We start from the raw sequence: 22,314 nt of genomic DNA on the forward strand, positions 1-22,314 counted from the left end.
AAAAACAATAATTTCGGGAGAGGGGAATAGAAATGCACATCAGCAACGCCCTGGTCAAATAAATTATGGAATACCTACACACCATGTGCTACACAGCCATTCAAAAGATCAAATTCAAAGGGCTGGGACTCATTAGTAGAGTGCTTGACTAGCACGTGCAGGGCCCTGGATCCAACCCCTAGTACCAAGAAACAACAAGAAAGAAAAAAGACACTATTTTAAGTGGAGCAAGGTGGCACACAGTCACTTGGGAGACTGCAGCAGGAAGATCACAAGTTAGCGGCTAGCCTGGGCAAATCAGCAAGACCCTCTATCAAAAAAGGGGTTGGAGCTGGGGCTGGAGCTCAGGTGGTAGAGTGTTTGCCTAGCATGTGCTAGACCTGGGTTGAATGCCCAGTGCCTAAGCCACCCCGCAAAATTTGGGCGGGGGGTGTAGCTCTGTGGTAGAGTATTTACCCAGCATGCTCCAGGTCTTAGATTCCATCCCCAGCACTGAAAAACAAAAGAAAGAAAGAAAGCAAATTTGAACCCTACCAGAGGACTCAAAAGGCATTTCCACACAGCACTGTTACCTGAGAAAGCAAAATGCTGGAAAATAAAAGTTTTTATTTTATTTATTTTCCCTTGTAGAATAATATTTCTCCTCTATAGCTCACACACACACACACACACACACACACACACACACTCCACAGAAAAATGTGGAAAGACATCTAAGACACCTATAGTACTTGGTTCCATCAGCAAAGAACATGGGAGGATGCTAACATAGGTGGGCCAGAGAGCAGAGTAAAGAGAACGAGCCCACAAAAAAGGGCCAGCATAAAAGTAGTAAAAAGGGACTTGAAATAAAAATAACTGCCATTCCCATCTCTTGAGTCTTCCCATGCATTAGACCCAGTGCTACATTGCCTGATCTCCCTTTAACTTCTCTCTTAATGCGGTTACCATTTTCCAGGCAAAGAAACTGAAGCCCAGAGAAGACAGGTACTATGCTCACAGTTTAGTCAGTGCTAGGACTCATGCATTATATAAAATAGTCTTTCCTCAACTCAACCCCAAAACTACTATACTTGGAGCTTAGAAGACACAGTTACCCCTTGTAGGAGCAGCTCCTCTACTACCCTGCACATTCTTAAAATAGCAGCAGGTCCTGAAGAATGATAATGTGTGATAGGGCAGCACCACATCCACGGGCACCTCAGTGCTCATGCTGCTGGAAGAAATCTTAGAGGGCCACTGACCTCACTCCACGGAGCTCGGGGAAACCCTACCCAGGAGATCTTTATAGAATCAACTGCTGACACCAAGAGTCAGAAAACAAATGAGAGTGTGTCAACTATTACACAGCCAGACTCTTCGAGCTCACCATTTAATTAAAACCTGCTCAGCCCAGAGCAAGAATTATTGCCTATTAAAGCAGGGGAGACCGATAAACTGTGCCTGGCTGGTTCATTCCTATTTCCCAGGCATCTTCTGGCCTCGCTGCTGCAGGAGTGCCGAGCAGGATCTGGAGATAAAGGCTGACTTTCCATGTACACTGCAGGAGTATATTGCTGGGGGGAGGATGTCTTCCACACCCCGAAATTCACTCCCCACTGAAATTCACTGGACATCCTCCACACTCAGCAGCACCAAGGACTTCTGTGCTGTATCACATGTTCCCAGGATACCCAGATGAGTCACTGCTAGGGTCAGGGCTATAGCCTGAAGGGGCCGAGGAAAAGGAAGCCAGAGGGCCAGAGCCTGCACAAGACCCCAGAGAACTGCTGAGTGCCCATGGGGAGAAGGCACCTGGGAGTGCACCTCTTCGACTACCACAGGTTCCTCTACATACTGACATTCTCATCAACCCCCCATGAGGCCAGCCACTCCCCCTCAGATGATGGGGTACCTATATCACAGATTCATTCATAAAATAATTTATCCTGCCTTACCAGGTGCCAGGCACTGTCCTCCAAGGACAGAGACAGAAGGGCCTGTGCTTTCATGGAGTACAGAGCTGAGGACCAGATAATAAACAAATATAAGTCAAGTGTGAATAAATGCTATAAAGGAGTGTGAAGGGCTAGGGCATAATCAACATGATCAAGAAGGTGCTATTTAATTTCCTTACTGAGAAAGAAAGAAAAAGAAAGAAAGAGAGAGAGAGAGAGAGAGAGAGAGAGAGAGAAGAGAGAGAGAGAGAGAGAAAGAGAGAAAGAGAGAGGGAAAGAGGGAGGAAGAGCAAGGCCTCACTGGGAAGGTGACATCTGAGCAGAGACTGGGAGGAGGGAGGCAGCTTAAGGAGGGTCCTGGGGGTAAAACTCCAGGCAGAGGGAAAAGCCAGAGAGAGGCACCGAGGGAGAAAGAGCAAGAGGCCAGAGTCGCTGGAGTGTATCAAGCAAGCAGATGCAAAGTTACAGATAAGGTCAGACTGAGAATGTTGGGTGCGGGGGCCAACACACACAGGGATGGTTGACAGGTGAGTACCACTCCGTGCCCAGGCTCTGAGCACTTTACAATTATGACTCAGTGAGACCTGCTATTTCCTATTTCATAAGAGGAAACTGAGGCCCAGAGAGGGAACAGGACTCACCCAAGACCCCACAACTCATCTGTACCATGCTGGATGTCCCCCATCTCTGGCACAGATGTCTGCATCCAGTAGGAGCTCAACTAAAGAGTTACTGACTCCTTCTCTTGGGACGAATGTCCTCCATTCTCTTCTCACTTCCTCAACGCTCCGCCTACCCTTCTCCAGTTAGGAGCAGACAGGTAAACATTTCATGGCAGAAGAGGGAAGAAAAAAAAGAACAAAAAATCCACCGGTCTAAATCCCACAAAGAAACACGTTATTAACTTTCTCTACAAGTCACTACCAAAGTTAATCAACACTGCTCACCTAGAAGGCGTCCAGGAACACAGCCCTGATCACAAAATAGGCAGGTAACTGTTAGCCCCAGGTGTGGCTGCTGTCCCGGGTCTTCTTAAGGTGAAGGCCACCTGCCTAAGCCCAGCCCGACCTGGGGTGGTGCCTCCCCCAAGCTGCTGTGGGTGTCTGGAATGCGGAAATGGGAACCTGCTGTGCCAGCTTCTAACAGGGACTTATTCAACAGCCACAAGAACACGCCAGCCACCGGAGTTCCCCAAGAGATGGCTGGTCTTCACGAACAGGCACATTCCCAAAGCTTCTGCCAATAGTCCCTTTGGGGAGGGAAATAAAGGACACGTGGTCCAGGCAGTCTGAATGGACTTAAGAAAAAGCTCAAAGGTAACAAAGACAGCTCAGCTAGCTTGTTACCTCCAATCCAGGAGCAGGGCCACCTATTCACAGATGGAGCCAGGCCTGGATCTGTGCCCTGCAGTCCCTGCCCTGCCCTTACACACCTGGCTGCTTCATCCACCATCTCACCTGCCAAAGGTGGGCTCCCTCACCTCGAGGGAGCCAGCTCACAGAGGCAATGTACCTTAATGATTAAACATCCCTGGTGGACCCCTTGAACCAGCTTGGGAGTCACCATGGAATGGCTTTGGCTAAGAACAACCACTACCACCCTGGTGCTCGCTATGCACAGGGCGCTGTTCTGAGCACTTCATGTGAACAAGCTCTCCTCACCCTTACAGTTACCCTCTCAGTAATATTAACCATTCCAACTTTACAGATAAGAAAGCTGAACAGAGAGAAGTCACAGGCTGGAGGGTCACCCAGAAAGAAACCTGACAGGGTGTAGATTCAATCCAGATACAGTGGTTCTGGGATTCCAGCTTTTAACCTCAGCATTAGACTTCCTCTTGTGAGGGGAGGCAGGTACCCCACTGGGCTGTAGTTTTCTCATCTGTAAAATGGAATGGGGATGAGAGCTCGTGAGATCTTCATGGTGAGCACTTTGCTCTGGCCCACAAAAATGTTCAGTAACTATCAGCTGCTGTTATTACATGCTGCTCTCAGATTCAAACGATCCACACTTATACCTCCAAAACAAGGAGCTATCAACTCGTGGTCATGGGCCTTAGAATTAATAAAGGCTTTTATCACCCTTCTTTTCATATATACACACAAAATAGAATGCCTATTCTGAGTCGGGCAATGGGACAAGTGTTAAATGAGAACCACATGGACCCTACCCTCAGGGAGCTTACAGTCCCCTGTGGATGAACTGGCAGAAAATATTCAAAGACTAGCAGCTCACTCATGCAGTGAGCACTTACTATGGGCCAGGCACTGCAATGTTCTATGCCAGGCCCAAACGCTCCACATGCCTTTCTAAGCACTTGAATCCTACCTATAACCTAGGAGGACAGTACCATTGGCAGTACCATCCTTCAGACATGGAAACTGAGTCACTGTGAGGCTAAGTGGCTTGCCCAATGTCCCACAGGAGCCCAACATGAACCCAGGGCACACACATTCCTTGTCCCCTTTGAAGTACTGCAGGGCCATGGATTTACATTATGGCCATGAGACTGCCACAGCTAGAAATGTAGAAATGACTTATCTACAAGAGGAAAGTAACTTTTGTTAGTGAACCACACTTAATGTATTAATAGCAGAGCCTGCAGTCTTGAGCACTGGGAGTAAGCACTTGATCTGCATCCTTTCAGAGGGTCCTCAGAGGGGAAAGTGAGCACTGTGCCCAGGAGTGGGGGAGGGGCAGTGAGGGGAGATCTAGGTGTTGCTGAGCAAAGCAAGTGCTTGCAAGAACCCTGCATACTACCTTTCAGCCTGCTGCCTAAATTTTCAGATGAAATATTTGGTATCTCAACAAGATCAAGGTTCCCATGATACAGGGACTCTATGTTGCACATTTTCAAAGGTGGACATAATTAAAGACAAAAAGCTAAGTCCTGATTAAGGTAATTACAGAACAAAGTTGATACAGATAACAACAATGCATGGATATCATGGATTCCATTTTGTTTCACTCATTTTTTTAATTTGTTCTAATTAGTTGTTTCACTCATTTTTGTGACAGATCCAGTTGTCTAGCCAATCCCCACCCTGTTTCCCCAGTCTTTTCCTAAATAGTATTCTGAATTTATTACTGCAGTCACTCTCCTCCCAGTGCCACTCAAGTAAGACTGGCTCCAGCCTCAGCTCAAATTGAGTAAACCATGATTGGCTCTTGCCTATGATTTGTCCGGGCACGGACAAACTGTGTCTGTTGTAATGTGTCCCAGTGCTGACCAATAAGACAATGAGGGGAATCTGGAAGCCTTGGCATCAGTGAAAGGATTCCTCACTTTTAAAGAGACACACAGTAAGAGATGCCCTCTTTTTGCTGCTGAATATGACCCCTCAGGATGTGCTAACTGAAGCCCTGGCTGTCATCTATGACTATGCAGGGAGCCTGAGAACACCGGAGGCACACCATGATGGCAGAGTGGCAGAAAGGAGAGTCCTTACAGGCATAGTGGGAACTGCTTAGTCAACCTATTTACTACCTATGGGCCTTTTTGTTATCTGAGATCATAAATCTCCTTATTTCAGGTTAACTTCATGTGGGCTTCCTATTACAATAGATCAGGGTTTTCAAAGTGTACTTCCTGGATGAGAAACACCAGTATCATCTAGGGGCTTGTTATAAATGCAAATTCTCAAGCTGGATTCAGGGTGGGGCTCAGCAGTCTGTGTTTTAGTAAGCCCTCCAGGGCACTGTGATGCTCCTCGGGTCTGGGAACCCCTGCAAGAACACACAGGGCTTAAGATTTGAGAGCACAGCCTCAGGAGTCAGACTGCCTGGCTCCAAATCATGTCACCATCGGTTTCTAGCTATGTGACCTTGAGCAAGTTATTTAAATTTAGCTGCTTCATCTGCAAAAAAGGAATAATAAGAGTACTTATCTTATGGGATTCCTGGAGGCTTACATGAAGTCACCTTCGAAGAAGCGCCTAGCACAGGGTCTGGCATAACTAAGTATGGTAAATAAATTAAATAAATAAGTGGTAATATAAATTACCTATTTGCTGCTGCTACTACTATTATTAGTGTTTGCAGTCCCGCATACCAACTGTCCATAACTTCCCAACTGAGCTCTCCCTCGGCTGGATCTGTGCCGCCTTTAAGTTTATTTTACCCCTCAGGCTGCAATCCAGTGCCTTAGGTCTCTGCAAGGACTCCCAAGGTAGTCTCTGGTCAGTACAAGAGGAAGACCAATAGGACGGACTGACAGCCTTTCTCGAGACCACAACCACTCAAGGGCTCCTCAGGCCTCTTCCCACAGCCTGAACCACCAGGGTCCTAGGAAACACCAGCATAGGCACTCCAAGCTGGGCACTCTGCAAGATGCTCTGCTCAGTGACTGTCAAAATGCCCCAAATTTTCCTGCTCCCAGAGAGCATATTCCCACAATATGGGATTCACACCAAACATCCAGCAAGAGTCCAAAGGTGTTTTCCCACTGGAAGCTAGACATGAATTCAAAACGGTGGTCCCAAGATGCAGAAAGTCAAAGACTGACTAATGCTACTAGCCAGGTGAGGTCCCAGTAGGAAGAGGCAGCCCCTTGCCAGGCTTCCCAGAAAGCCTGGGTTTGGGGCGAGAGAGGGGGCAGGAGTTTTCACTTACTGGTATCAGAGACACGGCTGGGCCTATGACTGAAAGAGAAGGGTGCCCCTCAACTCCTGGAGCAAGAAAGAATTGACCAAATGCCTCCTGCTCCTGAAAGGAAGCCATTAGGTTGAACCTTGTAAAACTGCCAACATTTAGCCATTCCTGGGCCACAAAAAGGCAGTTCCATATGGTTCAGTCTAATATCAGTCGGGAAATTAAATAATGCAGTGTCAAGGAATGAGTCACCAGCAAGAAGCTCGGTTGTGGTAGCCTCCAGAGAAGGGAACCGGGTACTTTATTTTTTGTTCTTTTGGGTCCATGCACTTGGGGCCATGATTCAAAATTTAATAAATCATTCAACCTCGAAATATCTTCCCATCTCAATCAGACAAAAGACAAATCTATGTTGGATCCAAAGAGATATGCAAACCTGTCAGCTGTCCTTCATCCCTCCCACAGGCCCGGAAAATACTGCTAACAGCTACAAGAGCCTTCTGATGAGTTCCCCATTCCCTGGCCCCTGGCCTTGGGGACTTTGCATTGGCTGCAGCCTCAGTGCAGAAGTCCCCAATTGCTCACACTCCCTCACCTCCTTGGGGCCTGTCCTCAGGCTACTCTGCCTGAAATTCCAACATCCTTTACCTTAATTCTTCATCTCCCCTCCCTTGTTTTAATAAGAGCTAAAGGGAAGCTAAACTTCCCTTTAGCTCTTACTACAGCTAACACCATATAGAGCAATCTTGCTTTTTTTTTTTTCAATTGCCCACTTGAACTCCAGCTCCAGAAGGGCGAGAAGTGTTGTCTGTCTTGCTCACTGCTGTATCCCTAGTATCTAGAACAGAGCTCAGCTCAGTGAGTACATACTGAATGAATAAGTTTAAAAATCAGAGGCACAGGGTCAGCACTTGGTGTTTGCCACCTTCAGATCCAACAAGAGCAGGTCCACACTAAGAAAAGACACAAGTCAAGCCCCCTACCCTGGAGATGTTGCTCCCAACGTCCTCCCCACACCAGACTCACCTTAGAGCTTCTCTCCTGAAAGAACTGCAAAACAAAGTGCCTTTGAGAGAAAAAGCAAGGACAGATATGAAAGGGGTCCCAGGAGCAGAAGTTGGAGGGAGTCAGAAGGGCTACAGAACTTCCCCTGCCTCCTCCCTGCAAACCAAGCCCAGCAGGGCACTGGAGGAAAGAGTTAATCATCAGATGTAACAAAGGGCACCAGGACTCTAGCAGGATCAGACCAACCAGCACTCCTGTTCACATCAACCATCCTGACCTGCGAGAAACATACCACCAGCAGACACCCCCAAGCTTCTGTTCCCCTCTTTGTCTGCCGCTTCCACCTGAAGATTCCATCGCATAGGGGTTGGCTGTGAAGTTACAGAACCAAAATAATAAATGCAACAGGAGCTTCTCCTTATTATGAATGGGGAGTTCACGCTGCTTGTGAAGGAGGTTTAACCGCTGGCTCTATTTGAGGTGTTATCAGGTCCCACATACTGACACAAGCTTTATCTTGCCCCTTTTCTTATCGACAAAAATCAGAAATGAAAAGGGCATTCTCCAGCTCTTCCACTGCAGTGCTGCAGGCAGACACCAAAGGCTGGATTCTGGCTCCTTGAGGGACTGTAACAAAGATTCATCAGAGAGGAAGGCCAGTATCAGAGGAGCTGTGAAGTCTGTCCTGAGGGGAGAATCAAGAGAGCACGGGAGGCCTCCAGTTGAAACAAGTCTTTGAAAAAAATGTGGGAGGGGCCCACAGTCAAGTGCCAGAGGGAAACACATCTCAGGGGAAGAGGGACCTCAGGAAACCGACTCCAAGGCCCATGCCACTGTGGCCTGAGCTCCAGACAAGCTGCGAAAGTGGTAGCCCCAGGAGCCTCGCAGGGTGTAGTCACTGCAGCCAGCCGCCTGCTGTACCAAAGGGCTTTCCAGAGCCTCAGGCCAAGTACTGACTTGCATAAAAGGAAAAAAAACAGCCACTATTTTTATTATATAAATGAACAAGGCAGAGGCAGGGAATTTCCCCACACGTACACTTGAGCTTGAAACACACAAATGCTTGGTTAAATTTGCTGTATTTGTTTTTAACTTTTTCATGATGGGATACTTCAAACACAAGTAAAAGGAAGCACATAATAAGTTCTCACTGCCCAGCTTCAATAGCTGTTGACTCACGGCTCTTGTTTCGTTTCATATTGTCCCCAGTCTACTCTCCACCCATCCAAAAAGATTTTGAAGAAATCCATAGGCATCTTAACAGCTTATTCATAAGAATTTCAGAATGTACATATTAACAATAACTTTTTTTTCTAAAAAGGAACCACAGTATCATTATCATATCTGAAAAATTATTAAGAATTCCTTAATACCAAATATCCAGATTATTTTTGTTATTCTGAAGCAAGTTCTAGAATCACAGGCACAAAGAGGCTCAAGACACAAAGAGGCCTGGAATCTGATGTGGGACTCTGCAGAACAGGATATCAGAGGCCACATGTGGGCTGGAACTAGCACAGGTGATCCTGCTTCACCATCCCCTCCATCAGACCTCCATGAACAGACCACAGAATATGCATCTAAGAGCCTGGACTCTAGAGTCAGTGGCCTGGGTTTGAATCCTGGCTTTAGACTCACTGGCTTTGTGATTTCAATTTCTCTGAACCTCAGTTTCCCCATACAAGAAATGGGTGTGCTACAACAAATCCCATCATTATGTACAACTATAACACACCAACAAAAACGTAGGAGAGCTGGGATTATAGCTCAGTGGCAGACCACGTTGGAGGCACTGGATTTGATCCTCAGTACCACATAAAAATTAAAAATAAAAAAGGTATTGTGTCCATCTGCAACTAAAAAAAATATTTTAAAAAAATGTTGGAGGAGAAAAAGAAATGGGAACACTACTCCATGGAACCGATGGATGGATTAAAAAGGTATCCTTATATGAAAAGCCCCCAGAACAGTGCCTCGTTCATAAGGAGCCCAGTGAAAGCTGGCTGGTAAGGTTCGTGCAGTCAGCAGTTTCTTGCTGAGCACTTGCCAGGTGCTGTCCAGCAGCAGGAGGTGAGTGTGGTGATTCACCACCTGGGGGCAAGAACAAACTCAACCCCCAGATCTTTGTTTGGGTAAGAGGCCCAGATCCATCTTGCCCCTGAGATGGGGAACTTGAACCACATGAGTACATAAGAGCCTGTAACAGCGGTCCCCACAAGCTGGCAGAGGGAACCACAGTGACATCCTGGCTTGGGGCAAGGCAAGACTCACAGCAAAGCTCAGCTGTGGAGGAACTGCTACAGCTTCCACAGGGGCCCCAGCCATGAGGGGCAATCAGCAGACTCAGGGAGAAAGAGGATCCAGCCCCCAAGGAGATCAGAAATAAGCTTTCCAAATGGTGCTTCCTTCCCTTCCTCTCTCCCTGCCCATCTTCCTCTTTCCTCCCTCCTCCCCAAACTCCCCTCTTTCCTAGGAGGTAAAGTCTCTATTTCCAGCAAATCTAGAACTCAATTTAAGGAATGGTTCTGGTAGTCACTCAGGTCTCAACCAGCACCTCAGCACCAACATACACTCAGGGATCAATGCTGACAAACTGGAGTCCGGTTTATGTAAAACATCCTTCCTATGGCTTTCTTCACTCAAAACTTGGATCCCATCCCTCCCAAACACCGTCTAATGCAGGATCTACAAAGAGATTTTTAAAATATGAACTCTGAGGCTGAGGGTGTAACTTGTGCATAGTACGCATGCACAAGGCCCTGGGGTTGAATCCCTAGCATCAATCAACCAATCATAAAAGTCTGGACTCTGGACTTGAGCTCAAATTCTATCTCTACCACTACTCAACCTTGACTGAGCAGCCTCTTGGTCCATACTTCAACTTCCTCATCTGTAAACTGGCAATAACCACAGTACCTGCTACCTGAGAACACAGGTAATACCTGTAACACTAAGCAGAGTTCCAGGTACACAGGCACCTGGGATGGATGGCAGCTATAAGGCCCACTGTGCTGCTTGCAGATGGTAAAGATGCTTTCTATCTCTCATTTACCCTTCTTCACCAAGAGAAAGCAGGGATGGGCTGGGGGTGTAGCTCAGTGGTCATGTGTTAGGCCCTGGATTCCATCCCCAGCACAAAAACCAAAAAGCCCCAAACCCAGGGATACCATTGTTGACCTATCAACCACCACCCTTGATATACTTGAGTCTCTCACACCAGGACTATGCAGTAGCCATCAGCTGAACCTACCTCCCAAGCACTTGAAATGTGGCTGGTGAAAACTGAGATGTGCTGCCAGTGTGAAACACAAATCTTAAGCCAGGCACGGTGGCACACACCTATAGTCCCAGCTACTTGGAAGACTGAGGCAGGAGAGGAGGATCACTTGAACCCAGGAGTTGGAGGTCCTGGGCTTGATGGAATTTTAAGACCCCATCCCAAACAAAACCAAACCATTATAATTTGAAGGCTTAATGTGAAGAAAAAAACATAAAATATCTCAATTTTTATACTGATTATATATTGTAATGTTATTTTGGATTAAATAAGATATATCATTAGGGTTGAGAGTATAACTCAGAGCTCTTGCCTAGAATGCCTGAGCCTGGGTTCTATCCCCTGCAAGGAGAGTGGGGGATCATTAAAATGAATTTGTTTCTTTTCACTTTTTAAAATGTGACCACTAGAAAGTGCTATATTACATTAATGTGGTCCTCATCAGTGGCTCACATTCTCATTTTATTTTAAAGTGTTGGGGATCAAACCCAGGCCATCACACATGCTAAGCAAGTGCTCTACCACTGAGCTATACCCCCAGTTCTTCACACTTTTTTTTTTTTTTACTTGTAGATAGACACTATTTATTTATTTGGTACCAGGGATTGAACTCAGGGGCACTTGACCACTGAGCCGCAACCCCAACCCTATCTTGTATTTTATTTAGAGACAGGATCTCACTGAGTTGCTTAGCATCTAACTTTGTTGAGGCTGGCTTTGAACTCATGATCCTCCTGTCTCAGCCACTGGGAATGCAGGGGTGCGCCACTACACCCAGCTATTTATTTTTATTCTGTGCTGAGGATCAAAACCAGTGCCTCACACACATGTGAGGCAAGCATAGCTCTACCACTGAGCTATAACCCCAGCCCTTCACATTATATTTCTGATGAACAGCACTGCTGTGGACCTTGAGAACCAGTGTTTTATTCAACTTTATGCTCTCAGTGTCTAGCGTGGCACCTGGCACAAAGGCTAATTAGAAGAAACGTTTCATGGATGGATGGATGGATGATGCTCTCCACACTTCTAGTCTTCAAAGCACCCACTACTGTCCTTGCATCTAACCAGGGCTGCCCTTCATTCAAAGTATTTAACAATCTATAAAGCCGAGACTACACCAAATCAAAACGGACATGGGTCATGGTGCTAGATAAGGGACCTGGGACCCCTGCAGAGCCAGGCATCATTTTAATTGCTGAGTTGTAGTGTGACACTTTAACAATCCACAAGGTTGGGTAGGTGCTTAACACCTTGTCCCCTGCAGCCCAAGTCCCCTTGCAAAATTCACCTAAATGAGACACAAGCCCTGCTCACTCTTAGACCACACACCTTATTTCATGCTGATGTGACAGTCAAGCAGTCAGCTCTGCTGAAGAGCCTTTGGTTTTGAAGCAACCAACAAGCCATTCCAACAGGAACCCACCCTATCATATCTTGTCAGCAGAAGTGATGCCATAACATCCCAGATTGCTCCTGCAGCGCTTTGCCCGTCAAACAATATTGGAAGGAAATACTTTGTCCACTTCCTCGATTTGCTCTACCTAGTAAAGAAGGCCTTGGAAGAAAGAGTGTGAAGTACAGGAGCCTGGAATCAGTTTCCTCACTTGTAAAATGAGTTCAATAAAATTAACTTATGATTGAACAATTATTGGGATTAACTAAGGACATGTGTGAAATGCTTAGAAGGGCATCTAGCACAGAGTAAAAGTTGGTAAATGTTAGTGCTATCATTATTACTATTTAACAAAAATTAAAGTAGGATAAACTTGAAAAACAGAAATTCACACTTTTCCAATCATGCTGATATTATTTGTCACAAATGCACTTTTACCTTTACAGCACATGTAAAGGCCCAGGGGTGGGCCTTCTTCCAGCTCCTGGCATAGCCAGTGCCTCTTGCTCATTCAGAGCTCAGCTCACATGACTTCCTGGGAGGCCTTCTCTGACCACGTGAGCAACAGTAATCACCCCTTCTCTGCCACTATTCCTGCCCATCAGCCACTTTCTAGTCTTTACCCTATTATTTTCTCCATCATACTTATAACCATCTGAAAGTGGCAGGCTCACTTTTTCTTTTTTTAATTTTAAAAAATATCTGAAATTATCTTATTTTTTATGTGTCTCTCCAGCTAAAATGCAAACCCTATGAGTGCATGGATCTTGTCTGTCCTGTTCCTGGATGAATCCCCAGTGCCTAGAATAGGACCTGGTACAAGGTAGGAGCTCAATAAATTTGTCAACTGAATAAAATAAGAATACTAGCTAATGATACACAGTTAACGAGAGTCCAGTGGGTTAAAGTCTTACAGACACTTCACCAGTCTCCAAGAACCACTGAGGTAAAGACTACTATCATACCTATTTTGTCAATGAAGGGAAAAAAGTTCAATGCACACCTTACAAATTAGTAGCTGTACTGGGATTGGAACCCAGATCTGTCTGTCACCTAAGCCACCTTTCAACCACTACACACTTTTTGTAAATATGAGGAGAGATATTTCCTACTAATGCTATACCTCTGCTCCTCACCCCCACCAGACCACCCTGCTGGCTCCTACCTTCCTTTTCAGACCACTTCTCTCTTCATACCAGAGCAGCTAGATCTCTTATCCTAGATGCCTAACATTTTCAAAGTAGATAGGTTCCTGCTTTTTTTTTTTTTTTTTTTACTTCTACCTGGCATTTCTAATAACTGGCTCTTCCTGCAAGCCCTGCCCCAGAGGGCTTTGAGTTACTTAGGAACTGAAAGATCATGTGTAATAATGGTTTCAGGCTCTACCCTAAAAGCACAGATTATTTCACTGAACCCTCTCTCAACAACTGCCCCATTGGGAAAGTACCAGTATCATGCTCATTTTTCAGATCAAGAGACTAAGACCCAAGAGGACTAATGACTTGCCCAAGGTATTACAACTAGCACAGGGGCAAAGTCAGAATAAATGGAGGCTATATAGCCCCAGAGTTTGCATTTTAGCACTATGCCACACAGCTTGTGTTTAAAGCCATTTAGCCTTACTGGGTTTATGTTTGGTAAGGTATAAGAGATCTCAGGAACAACCTCAATGTCTACCAATAGGGGAATGGTGCAGTAAGACATGGTTCTTTCCATACTGAAGAATATAGGCACAAGGCTGGGTGTGGCTCAGTGGCAGAGCGCTCACCTAACATGTATAAGGCCCTGGGTTCGATCCTCAACACCTCATAAAAATAAAATAAAATAAAGGTATTGTGTCCATCTACAACTAAAAAAGAAATCTTAAAATTTTTTTTAAAAAAATACAGGTACAGCCTCTAAGCAAATAAGTCAAGCCCACATCTGTAATTCCAGCTACTTGGGAAGCTGAGGTAGGAGGATAGCAATTTCAAGGACAGCTTAGGCAACTTAGGAAGACCTTGTGTCAAAATAAAATAAAAAAGGACCAAGGATATAGCTCAGTGATAAAGTACCCTTGGGTTCAATCCTCAATATTGAGAGGCTCGGGAGGGGCCTATAAGTAACAACTGGAAGGGATAGGCTCAATCATTAATTTAAAAACTCAAGATACAAATACAGGTAGTTTGAGTGCATAACCATTTTTTTTTTCATTCTGAATCTCTAAAACCTGACAATAGACAATTAATACTCAATCTGAATGAATGGATGGGAATTTTGGAATGAAGGGTGCACTTATTATTTTTCTATCTCTTATCATTTGACTTGTCATAAATTGCATGTATTTCTTGTATAGCTTTTTTTAATATTTATTTTTCAGTTTTCGGTGGACACAACATCTTTATTTTATTTTATGTGGTGCTGAAGATCGAACCCAGCGCCCCGCGCATGACAGGTAAACGCGCTACCGCTTGAGCCACATCCCCTGCCCCTTGTATAGCTTTTTTTTTTTAATTTTTTTAGTTGTAGATGGACACAATACCTCTATTTTTATTTATTTTTTTTTTAATGAGGATTGAACCCAGTGCTTCACACATGCTAGGCAAGTGTTCTACCACTGAGCTACAACCCCAGTCCTCTTGCATAGCTTTTTAAAAGCCAAATTCAAGCCAGGAGCAATAATGCATGCCTCTAATCCCAGGAGGCTGAGGTAGGAGGGTCGAAAGTTCAAAGCGAGCCTCAGCAAAAGCCAGGTGCTAAACAACACAGTGAGACCCTGTCTCTAAATAAAATACAAAAAAATAAATAGAGCTGGGGATGTGGTTTAGTGCTCGAGTGCCCCTGAGTTCAACTCCTGGTACGCACCCACCCCCCAAAAAGCCAAATTCAACCAATCTCATATACATACTTGAATTAAGGCCATGACCAGAAAGAGCAATCCTAGAAAACAGGAGTCACATCAGTGTTAAAGAAAATATCAATGCACAAAATGGTCCAATCCTCTCATTCTAACAGCTAAAAACAAATCCTTTAAAGGAAATAACCATTGAATTCCTCTTTTTAATATTTATTCTTAAGTTTTAGGTGGACACAATATCTTTATTTTACATTTATGTGGTGCTTAGGATCGAACCCAGTGCCTCGTGCATGCCTGGTGAGCATTCTACCACTGAGCCACAACCCCAGCCCATGAATTCTTTCATTTAAACATATGTACATTTAATTTAGATTTCACAAAATAGTAAACCTAAGTTTGAAATACATCTGTATAAAAAAAGCACCAATCACTGCACATTCTAAAGTCCATTTTTGATTACCACCTAACAACTGCAATGTCTGAAAAACATACTCACATTTAATTCTTTAACCATTCTACACAGACTGCTAAAAAAAAAACACATGCTGTTGTCACTAACAGTGGAGACCAAGCAAAAAATTTTTTAAAGTCACCGCCTTCTTTCCACACACACACACACAAAAAAACAGACAAATTTGATGGTTATCACAAATTTGATTGAGACCACACATTTCCATCACCAAAAGAAATCCCAGCCACGCACAGTGGCACACACCTGTAATTCCAGTGGCTTGGGAGGCTCAGGCAGGAGGATTATGAGTTCAAAGCCAGCCTCAGCAAAAGCGAGGTGCTAAATAAAATACAAAATAGGGCTGGGAATGTAGCTCAGTGGTCAAATGCCCCTGAGTTCAATCCCCAGTACCAAAAAAAAAAAAAAAAAAAAAAATCACAATGACAAGTTTCTGGAATTCTGATCTGACTGACAAGTGTATAAATTTTCAGAAAGAAAATAACAACTCACCTGATTTTGCCAGGCTAAAAGTTAAGAAATGGGATCCCTGAAAGCCAGGCCTTCCTGCTACATTAGCAGCCACTGAGCCACTGCAGTTTAGCCAAGTCCATATTGAGTTTTCTGACCCTTATGAATATCTGTGTTTACCTACGTTAATCTTTGGTGACTTAAATAACTCAACCCTACCAGAAAAAGCCACCTCCGGCAACTGGAGGAACTTCTAGTGTCCATCATATGGGAGACCAAGGAGGAAGCCAATGAAATGGTGTTTCTGTGACATGGCAACTCCATACTTCTTGCCTTCTTGTGGGAAGGCTGTGGAAGGAGAACAACTCCAGAGTTTTTGGCTTGGGCAAGTGGGTCAAGGTTGGCTCATTTGCTGAGATACTGGCTACTGGATCTGAGAAGAAGAGGAGTTCAGGTTGGTCATGTTGAGTTCACGGTGCCCAAATACAGTCATCGTGGACATCAAGGAAGCGCAGGTTCCACAGCTGGAGTTCAAGGGATTAGGGTGGCTTTGAGACACAGTCAAGAGCTGGCCACTCTGGGACAATAAGCCCTGGAGCTGAAGGCATAGTTCAGCGATAGCAGGTTTAGCATGTACAAAGTCCTGGGTTCCATCCCAACACCAAAAAATAACAAGGCACTGGAGTGAAGATACTGGCTTGGAGCGTAAGACTATATGCAGGGGACTGATGATGGCAGAACGCCATGCTCTCTTCTTGGGCCTTTATACTACAGAATGTTCCATTATTTAGTTCTTGGTGAGTATACTTTGGGGGAAGGGGAAAGAAACACTGACCTCATTTTCACTCTGTTCTCTAGGTTCAAACAGAAGAGGAAAGGGCCTACTATGGAAAAAAGAAAAACGATACATTTGTTAATATGTGCTTAATATGTGCTGGGCCCTGTGCTAAACACCAAAGATGAATTATCTTCTGGAAAACAGAACAATCCTGGCACAAAAGTCCTATGACTACCATTTCACAGATGGGACATTGAGGCTGGGAGAAAAAGAAAGGGGGAGCTCAGGGCTGTCATGTCACAGCCCACAGTTAGGCATCTCTGGGCCAGATGGAGAATATTGAAGTAGAACAATTATAATACATAAGGGCTGCTACTTAGTGAGGGATGGCTCAGACTGGGAATACAATCTCCGCAAATCCTTACAACCTTCTGAGGGTGATACGGTTATTGTCCATTTTTATAAATGAGATCACAGGAGGGGAAATTAACTGGACCAGTGTTAAGTCTGGCCCGCTGGGAAAACCAAGACGACAGCCAGAGCCCCACTCTCAGAGGGTTTATGGGCCACTAGGAAAACGTTGAATAAATGATACCTTCCGCTCAGTACTATATACCAGCTGCAGCGCTCAGCATTTCAAACGTGGTATGTTCAAAACATTTTCAAAGCAACTTTATGAAGTGGATGCTATTTAACTCTCCATTTTATAGACAGAGAAACCGAGGCTCTGAGAAGTGAAGTCAGTTGTCCAAGGTCACTAGGCTAAATCTGAATCTGAGTCTCTCTGCTTCACAAACCAAAGTGCTTCACAAAATAATCTAATAACCGCAACTACCTGCATTGAGTGCTAACTCTGGACTCGGCTCCTCACAGGAACACGCTCAACTAACCGTCACCCTATGCAATCAATACCATCTTCGCCTCATCTCTCCAGAAGCCAACAACGCAAACACATAAGTACATTCGGTGAAGCAAATGCTTTATTCGCAGGATCTCAGCATCCCATCAGAATCCCCAGCAAAAGACAATCTCCTTCCCCGTTTTATCGAAGGGAAAATTGAGGTTCGGCGCGTTTTCCTCGGACCACAGCTCCCGAGTGGCGGAGCCGGAACGTGCACCCACAGCTCCCCGACTCCAAGCTTCTCCACCACAGCGCCGGGTTGGTTGCACGTCTGGAAAGTTGAGCCATGCCGGCCCGAGTCCCGCCGGGTCGGGAGGGCGTGAATCCCGGAACCGCCCCCCCACCCCAGCCGGTGCCCATACCCAGCCGGTCGCCCTGTCGCCCGCCCGCACTGACCCCCCGGGGGCCAAGCATTCTTCCCCACCAGCCTTGCGCAAGGCCGCTTCTGCACCTGAAGCCACACACCTGGGCGTCCCGGCTGCCCGCCCCGCGGGGCCCTCGACCGCGGCGTTCGGCTCCGCGCCGCTCGCTGGAGACGCCGCCAGCTCCAGTGGCCCGAGTGACTTCCAGGCTGCCCACTTCCAAGCCGCCTCGCGCAAGGCCTCCTGGGAACTGTAGTTTCTCACTAAGAGGCAGCGAGCTGAAAAAGAGCTGGCTGGGCGCGCGGGGGCTGCCGGGAGCAGTAGGCGCGCCACCGCGCCACCTTTTGGGAAACGTAGTCCACTGATAGCCTCCGTGTGGCTCCGGTCTCCGGAGAACTTCCGCAGCCCCGAGGGGCGTGAGTGTGTCTGTGGCGTTTCGTGCCGACGCCAGCCTAAGAGACGCGCTCGTCGCCCTGCCAGAGCTGTTTCTCCTTTCCCCCAGAGCCGTCAGCCTCCTCCCTTCACTCAGCTAACCCTCTACCCTCCTTTCCGCAAGGCGTGAGTCACTTACCCCGAGGGCGCGAGCTTCCAGAAGCGCCAAGGAAGCCAAGCCGTGCGCTAGACCCCCCTCGGAGAGGGCCAGTGGGCGAGAGCGACGATTCGCGCACGCGCGCTCACCGGCCGACTCCGGCCTAAATTAACGCGGGACGATTTTTGTTGTTTTTTAACCCCTCCGAGCGCGTACGCGCGCTCGCGCTCCGGGAGCGCGCCAGAGCGCACGCGCACTCACGCCCCTCACCTCTTTCAGTCTGCTGGGCGAGGGGTTGCGGGGCTGACCGTTTTATTGACCGACATCTCTCCCAGCATCCGCAAGGTAGATTCTCAGACGCTCCCCCTAGGTCTCCTAGTGAACCCTGAGGAGCTCCTGGGTGCTGCTACACACGTCGTACCCATCCCTTGTAGGGAATCCCGTCGCAGATAATTGGCGGGGCCCCTGCGGTGAAGAGGCGGTCACGCCTACCCTCCCGCCCACGCGGAGGGCCCTGACGCCCGAGTGCCGGAGGCCTTGGGTCTGTGGTCTCTCCCCAGCCTTGGCGGCTGCAGAAATCTCCACCGATGAGAGCCTCAGGCCCACGACCTAGAGGACTTGCCCAGGCTTTATTCTCCATTCATTCATTGGTAACTAAATTACCCTTGGAAGGTGTTGAGTATTCACGCCTGGGAAATTTTGTCCAAAATTAGACTACGTGCCCACAAAATCAAACATTCGATTTTTTTTTTTTTCTTGGTACTGGGGATTGAACTCAGGGGCACCCAACCACTGATCACATCCTCAGCCCTCTTTTGTATTTTACTTAGAGACAGAGTCTCACTGAGTTGCTTAGCGCCCCGCGGTTGCTAAGGCTGGCTTTGAACTCGCAATCCTCCTGTCTCGGCCTCCTGAGCTGCTGGGATTACAGGTGTGCACCACCGTGCCCCACTCTTTCTTTCTTTCTCTTTCTTTTTCTTTCTTTCTTTCCTTTCCTTTTCTTTCTTTCAATATTTCCACTCCTCTATCTGGGTTACTGAGGAAATTGACTAGAATTCATGACTGTGGTCAAGAAGCCCATCAGTACCCTTCCTACCTCAGCCTGCTGAAGATGCTCCATCCGAGTTGGAGCTGGGAAGCATGTATTTCTTCCTGGGAGTGGGCAGAGGGTCATTCATTGCCCATTCATTCAATAAAAATTTATTAAGCACCTACTCCATTGTCAGGTGCAGCTCCCGTCTCCAGAGCACTTCTGCACCTGACAGATTAAGTTCCTTCCTTCAGAGAGCTCTCAGTTCAGTAGGGATATAGGCCACCACCAGACAGTGACAAGGACAAGCAGTACTATTTCACAGAAAGGTAATGCAAGTTACATGTGCAATGTTAAATTCTACATAAAACAAGTAACAATTTGAATAACTTATTTAGCCCAAATATATCCAAAATATTATTCCAAGTTACACAGAATGGAAATATATTTAAATATGTTGAAAGGAAATAGAATGGCCTGATGTGCATTAATAGACATTCGGATAAATAAATAATTCAGCCACACAGTAGAATGCCCTCCTGCTGACAACTTTTGAAAAATGAGGTAAAGCTATATGTATGAATGAGTTAATCTCTACTTATCAGGGCAAATGTGTACAACCTTGCACATAGTATACTATCAGGGCAAATGTGTACAACCTTGCACATAGTATACTATCATATAGAAAAAAGAATCGTTTTCACACATATGCTTATGTATGTACAGAACACCTTTAGAAAGACAGGAAAGCTGGGTTAGGTGGTGCATGCCTGTAATCCCAGCAGCTTGGGAGGCTGAAGCAGGAGGATTGAGTCCAAAGCCAGCCTCAGCAATTTAGCAAGGCTCTAAGCAACTCAGAGAAACGTTCTCTTAAAATAAAATATAAAAAAGGGCTGGGGATGTGTTTCAATGGTTAAGCACCCCTGGATTCAATATCTAGTACCAACAGAGAAAGATAGATACAGGAAAAACAACCAGGGTCACCTCTGTGAAGAGGAAACAGGACAAGGTGATTTTCTGTTCCTTATAGTGCCCTTGGGATGTTTTAAATAATTTTTACCATTACCTCTTAAAAATGTATTAGAGCCAGGCACAGTGGTGCAGGCCTGTAAACGCACCACTTGGGAGGCTGAAGCATGAAGATTGTGAGTTCAAAGCCAGCCTCAGGAATTTATTTATTTTTTAAAAATATATTTAGTTGTAGATGAACACAGTACCTTTATTTTAAATTTTTTTATGTGGTGCTGGGGACTGAACCCAGTGCCTCACTAGGCAAGCACTCTAACCACAGACCCACAACCTCAGCCCCCAGCCTCAGCAATTTAGCGAGGCACTAAGCAACTCAGTGAGACTCTGTCTCTAAATAAAATACAAAAAAGGGGGATGTAGCTCAGTAGTAGAGTGCCCCAGGTTCAATCCCGAGTACCCCGACCCACCAAAAAAAAGTATTAAAGGGAGAGGGGATAATAGCTAAATTATGGGTTCATCCTAAGAATTTAAACAATATGTGTAACATGCCTGGTTACCACTTTACAGTAATGATAGCTAAATTATGATTCCATAATTTAGCTATCATTACTCCCAAAGATACTGGGTAACTCTTCTACCCAAAAGAAACTAGCAAACCCTGTTAATGTATTTGTCAGCCTAGAAAATTGTTTCCTTCCATAAGGTTAAGTTAATTGCAGCCCCAGCCCTAACTATGAAATTTCTTGAAAGCCCTGGGGACAAACTTGGGCTCCTTATCAATAATGTCATTTAAGAACAGAGTAGGCCAAGTTTGCTTCTGTGATTGGGTCATTCTGGTGCCAGCTGGACTTTGCACCCTGTGAGACATTACCTGCAAGGCTGTATAAACCATGCATGGCCCTGCCTCAAATTGTGGAGCACTCACCACCCTCCTTTTGGATGGTCAAGTTTTCTTGTTATATGTACTCACAGTACTTGGTATTTTTAAACAGATACAAGTCAGGCACAAGCAATTTGGAGGCTGAAGCAGGAGAATCACTTGAACACATAAACCCCTGGGTTTTGAAGGCCTTTTCTAACTCACTCCCCAGCCCTGTTCCAGAAGTAGGACCCAAAGAAGATATATGGAACAACAAGAACTAAAGGTAGTGACTGCAAATTTGCTATAGAAGACTACTTTCAACTCTTGGGCCTCCAGAAGGAAGTAGTGAGGTAAGCCCAAGCTATAGGGCTGGCCCATAGAGCCATCCACTGATGTTCAAGATCTAAGCAGATCATGCTGTCCCCTTAAATGTGGTCTAAATGAGGGCCTGGGTTGTAGCTCAGTGGTGAAGTACTTGCTTAGCACATGTGGGACATTGGATTCTATCATCAGCACTGCATATAAATAAATAAATATGAAAGTCCATCAACAACTAAAAAAAATAATTAAAAAAAAGACCGTCCAAATGAGTATTGAATGTAGAGATGAAGGGAAAGAAAATGGGGGGAAATAGGAACATAGCATTCAGCCTAGAAAAATGGAAAGAGAAAGAAGGAACACTAAAGTCCCCAATTCCCACTATGAGTGGATTTGGGGTTCAGAGAGCTTCCTTAGTATCATCTGGCAGAACCTCGTCCTCTTCTAATATAGAATCTAGAATTGTGAAATGGCTCTTAGTCTTCAATCTTTCCTGTGTAGCATCAAATGCATCCAAGTGCATGTTGCTCATGTGTACAATGAAAAGAAGATCAACCACTCAGAATTACTTCAACTAATGAAAGCCATGTGCAGTGATTGCATGC

General features: G+C 45.7%; 1 protein-coding gene across 1 annotated transcript in view; it reads right to left on the reverse strand.

The window, feature by feature from the left end:
• The window catches only part of Sipa1l3 (signal induced proliferation associated 1 like 3), a 226,555-nt gene extending 208,354 nt beyond the window's left edge, over positions 1–18,201 (reverse strand). The window contains exon 1 of the mRNA XM_026412165.2: positions 18,105–18,201. The gene's annotated coding sequence lies outside the window, so the exon portion shown is untranslated. The remainder of the gene's footprint in view (positions 1–18,104) is intronic.
• Positions 18,202–22,314: the final 4,113 nt, after the last annotated feature.

The sequence above is a fragment of the Urocitellus parryii genome, chromosome 15 (assembly GCF_045843805.1).
Source record: "Urocitellus parryii isolate mUroPar1 chromosome 15, mUroPar1.hap1, whole genome shotgun sequence".
NCBI classification, from domain to species: domain Eukaryota; kingdom Metazoa; phylum Chordata; class Mammalia; order Rodentia; family Sciuridae; genus Urocitellus; species Urocitellus parryii.